This window comes from Hibiscus syriacus, unplaced genomic scaffold (genome assembly GCF_006381635.1).
Source record: "Hibiscus syriacus cultivar Baekdansim isolate YM2019G1 unplaced genomic scaffold, ASM638163v2 tig00111239_pilon, whole genome shotgun sequence".
Lineage (NCBI taxonomy): Eukaryota > Viridiplantae > Streptophyta > Magnoliopsida > Malvales > Malvaceae > Hibiscus > Hibiscus syriacus.
In genome coordinates this window covers 486,980-492,279 of record NW_024063031.1, presented here as the reverse complement: position 1 = coordinate 492,279, position 5,300 = coordinate 486,980, and the positions used below count along the sequence as shown (strand labels likewise).

Here is a 5,300-nt window from a genome sequence, read left to right as displayed (position 1 = left end):
TATTTTTAATTTGATATTTCAATTATATCAAAATAAGACGTACCTAGAAAGCAAATTCATTAACATTCAACACCCGTTTTAAATTTTTCTGATACAACTTGCACATCATTAATAGAAGTAAATTACTTTCACACACATCTCTGATCTTACAAATAAGCAAATCCTGACCTAAGAATGGTTTACACTAACATCTATTAAAGTATGCATGCAAGTATGTATGCATGCATACATGCATGTATGAATGCACCAACTACATAAATCAGATGGAATCGAACCTGAGAGATCATTGTTAGACAGATCAATGGTCACTAAATGAGGTAACCAACTACATATCTGTGTAGGAATTGTACCAGAAAACATGTTACCCGACAGATCCAAACTCTGCAAACTCCTACAATACTGTAACTATTGAGGTAATTGTTCTGATAGTTCCATGTCACGTAGTTGAAGGCTTAGCACCCGGGTTTCTCCTTTGTTCTGCAAACTCCTACAATACTACAACTGATTGATTTTCATGGTACAAACATTATTGACTCAATTTCTCCATCAAAAATACCCAAAACCTCATTTGAATGATTGCTTATAATCATGTGTTTCTGTTTTGAAGATTAACTAAAGAGCAGTAAGCTCCTGTTGGCCCCTTGGCTAACAAAGATGAATGGTTACCTGTCTCCACCACTTTCCCTTGCTCTATCACTGCATCAAGATCACAGATTTGAATGGTGCTTAGCCTATGCGCCACAACAACACTAGTTCTCCCCACCATTATCCTTTCCAATGCCTCTTGTACCACTTTCACGGATTTACTGTCGAGTGCACTCGTCGCTTCATCTAATAACAAGATTGTCGGATTCTTTAATATGGCTCGGGCTATTGCAATCCGTTGTTTTTGGCCGCCGGATAATTGCATTCCTCTATCTCCGCACCATGTTTCATAACCTTCTGCTAGGCCTGCAATGAAATCATGTCCATTAGCTGCTTTAGCAGCTTCAATGACTTCGGATTCATCAGTTTCACTGGATACTCCGTATAGGATATTTTCTCTTATCGTGCCGGCGAATAACGTTGGCTCTTGGCTAACAAGTGCTATGTGTTTCCTCAATGTTCTTAGGTTGTATGACCTTATATCTCGACCATCGATCTTCACTACTCCTTTGAGAGGATCGTAAAACCTCTCGATTAAGCTAATGATTGTTGATTTTCCGGAACCGCTTTGCCCTACCAATGCCGTTGATCTCCCGGCTTCGATGGTGAATGAGAAGTCTTTTAGGATTATCACATTAGGCCTAGCTGGATATGCAAAATCAACATCATGGATTTCTACACATCCTGTAACTTCTTCAGCAAGGTAACCGTTGGAGTCATCAGGCTCGATTCTTGTACGGTGGTCGAATATAGCAAACACAGAGCCAACGACCTCGGAACTCTTGACGAAGTCCGATGTCATGCTTGCAGCTTCAGCTATCATAGCACCAGTGCTAACCAAAATGAGGAATGTTTCAATGAGACCTTTGGAGTGATATATCCTTGAGAGATGAGTTTTCCACCATACCAAAAATCAAAAGCCATAATGAATAAGGTAAGAAGTTGAGCTGATCCAAATCCAAGACCTGCAAACCATGATTGTCTAACGTTCTCTTTTCTTGGATGTTCATGAGCCTTTTCCAACATTTTCAGAATCCGATCTTGAGAAGAGAAAGCGGTGACGGTTCGATGGTTCGATACTGCATCGGCAGCGAGCTTGCTACTATCTTGTTGTGCTTTGATGGCTTTCCTAGACATGCTTTTGAGTAAGACCTTCCGAGTGTACAAGCTGAGGATAATGAGTGGCTGGACCACTATAATCATGACAGCAAGCCGCCACACAATGAACAGCCCCATTACACAAGCAAGGGTGACACCGGAGATGGTTTGCACGAAAAGCGATATCCTATCACCCACCAAAGATCTCACCTACAAACATACCAATAGTGACATGTTAACTAAACATGATTAACATATAAAAGGGTAGGAAAATGGAGACAAGAACATTACCACACTGGCATCTTTTGCTAGTCTAGAGCAAACACTGCCACTGGAATTCTCATCTTGGTCAAACCACCCAACTTCAAAAGTCAATATCTTTGAAAGCATCCTCTCTCTGATCCTCTTTGTCAAGTGCTCCCCCATGTAAGCAAAATAATAATGCTGGAAAATATTAACTATTAGAGAAAAACAGCCAATCCCAACAAAACTCAAAGCATAGACCTTTGTCTTTTCCTTGATTTCTCCATGATTAGGGAGAAAAAAACACTGATATCATTGACCCCATTGTGAAAGATGAAAGTGGTTGCACTGCACCAAATAGTACTGCACCTAAGCATCCCAGGGTTGCTTCTTTCCACTGTGGTAAATTCATGGCCAACAATCTCTTAAAAGATGGTGCAGGTAATTTTTTACCCTTGCCATTCATTTCTTCACCCGGTGAAGATTGATTTGGTGCTACTGAACTTGTTGAGCTTGCTATAGAAATTTGGTGATCGTTTGCATTGTTGAAGTCGTTTTTTGTTATCGAAACTGGGACATTCATAGATAAATCTTTCTCATGAACTTGTTCTTGTTCTGTATGTTGGAGTTGCACCAGCATGAGATAAAAACCATTTTCATTTACCATTAACTCATCATGTGAACCAATTTCCATGACTTGGCCATCTTGGACAATAGCAATTAAATCTGCATGTTAATGGTAGAAAGGCGGTGGGCGACGATGATTGTTGTTCGACCGAGCGAGGAATTGTCGAGAGCTTCTTGCATTATATGTTCAGATTCTGAGTCTAAAGCACTTGTTGCCTCATCAAGAAGAAGGATTTTAGGTGCTTTTATTATGGCTCTTGCTATGGCAATTCTCTGGTTTTGCCCACCAGACAATTGAATCCCTCTCTCCTACCTGTGTCTCATATCCATGAGGCAACTGTGATATGAAATTGTGAGCATTGGAAGCTTTAGCAGCACTAATAATCTCTTCCATTTCAGCATCCTCCTTGCCAAAAAGTATGTTTTCTTTAATGGTTGTTGCAAATAGTGTAGGCTCTTGACAAACCAGCCCCATTTGTGACCTGAACCACTTGAGCTGCAATTTATTAATAGGAACACCATCAAGAACTATATCTCCTCCAAGTGGATCATAAAACCTTTGCAACAATGAAATCATGGTCGATTTTCCCCATCCGCTACTGCCTACCAAGGCCACAGTCTTCCCTGCTGGAATTTTGAGACAAAAGTCCTTGAAAACCATGTTCTCTGGCCTTGAAGGATAAGCGAACTCCACTCCTTTGAATTCAACTTCCCCTCTAACATTTTCTAAAATTTCACCTTCCATGTTCTCTAAATCAATCTTTGGGGCTCTTTTTATCACTTCGTTTATACGCTCTGCGTCTGAACATGCTTCGAATAAGGGCTTCAAGGTAGACAAGCCAGAACCAAGTTGTCTGTTCAATAAGAAAAAGGAAAACATGGTTAAAACTAATCGAATATATGTCAAATACGAGTGCCGGACATGGGACAGAAGTGTTTACTGTCCACCAATGGCAATACAGGTACCCACTACAAAAACAGTTCCTCCTCTAGCTTCATGATACATGACCAATCTACTACCATAGTATGTAATGAAAGCCCAAATAAAATGAGTAATACCATTACTTCCAATGGCTAATCCTCTAGCCAATCCTTGCTTCAACCCCAATTTCACAGATTCTTGTAGAGCTTTAGAGAACTTCATAGAGGTATTGTTTTCACCAAAAAAGGCATGAACAGTTCTTATTGAAGGAATTGCTTGTTCTGCAATTGTGCTTGCCAGATTGTACTCCATTCTAGATTTCCTTGCAAGGCTCAGTAAAATCTTCCCATAGATTAAACCAGGAATCACCAGCAGTAGTACAAATGGAAAGATCACCAGAGCTAATCTCCATAACATCAGAAAAGCTACAATGTCAGTTCCAATGAATGTAGCACATCTTGCAATCAAGAATGGGATCTGGTACATATGATGAACATGTCAATCAACATTGCATTAGAGTAACGAAACATTTCGAAATCATTGAAGAAAATGATGACCTTTTCACTAATAACTTCTTGAATAAGGAGAGTGTCGTTGGAAACGCTTGTGACTATTTCAGATGTGCTGGTTACATTCAAATCAAAGTAGCCTACGTCTTGCCTTTGAACAGCTTTCAAGTACCTACTTCTCACTCTTGTGGCTTGTCTTTCACTGGTTCTTGCCCAGCAAACCCCTTCTGAAAAGGATGATTTAGTATATGGCTTGACTGTTAGTTCCCGTGGAATAATATAACTTTTGCATCAATTTTCACTTTGAACTTACCTAGGAAGCACCCAACACATCCCCCACAAGCCGTCGAAATCACCAACAGTGGAACCTGTCAGCCACAAAAATCAAACCCAAACAATCTTATTACTAGCAAGTTGTATTGTTCAAACTCAAGTGAGAATGTACTATAGGAAAGGTAGGGAATTATTGATGAAACCAAATGAATTACGGCGATTATAGGCGGTTAATTCTTTTTAGTTTGATCAGAGAGCAGAAATTGGAGATAGATCAATAGCTTTAACGGTGATGCTGACGATGAAGAGTATGTATCTGGAGAGAGTATCAAGATCAAGACCAGAAGGAAAAAGATCTCTTTCTGCAGTCATAAGAGTTAATATATTGATCTTTAATGTTGGTGTCATGTGTATAGTCTTGAATTTATGATAACTTTTCGTAGATTGGTAATATAGGTAGATTGGACTGATATGATCGACTGTGAATTGATTTTGACTCCAACAGATAACGTGAGATTCATCAGTAGGTTATGTCAATTGATGTGCGGAGCAGAGAAGATTCGAAACGAGTATAATAAGAACATTAACGTACCTGGCGAATGTTGCGGGTGAGCATATCAGCAGAATTGGAACCACCAATGTTGTTGAACAAACGGCCAGTCAAATATATGATCAAGGGTGCAATAGTGCCATCGGTAACCGATCCAATGAAACCAGCAGCCATCAAACACTTATCCACGCCATCTGCATGCATGAATATCGATCGTATCCACCACTTCTTCTTCTTCACACCGCTATTTTCAACTTCTTTAACACTCTTTCGCTCATCTGCCATGGTCATTCCTTCGTTTGTTTTCTTCAATTATCAGATTCAGAGCTAATCAGTTCATATTTTAAAGAAGATGAAGTCAGATTCCGGAAAATAAGCAAACATAGAGGAAGAAAACGAAGAATTACCGATCTGTTCATTTTGTAATGACACC

At 39.7% G+C, this 5,300-nt stretch overlaps 1 pseudogene; it reads right to left on the bottom strand.

Moving 5' to 3' along the window:
- Positions 1-561: 561 nt before the first annotated feature.
- Positions 562-4,267, bottom strand: LOC120157293 (annotated as a pseudogene).
- Between the last annotated feature and the right edge of the window lie 1,033 nt (positions 4,268-5,300).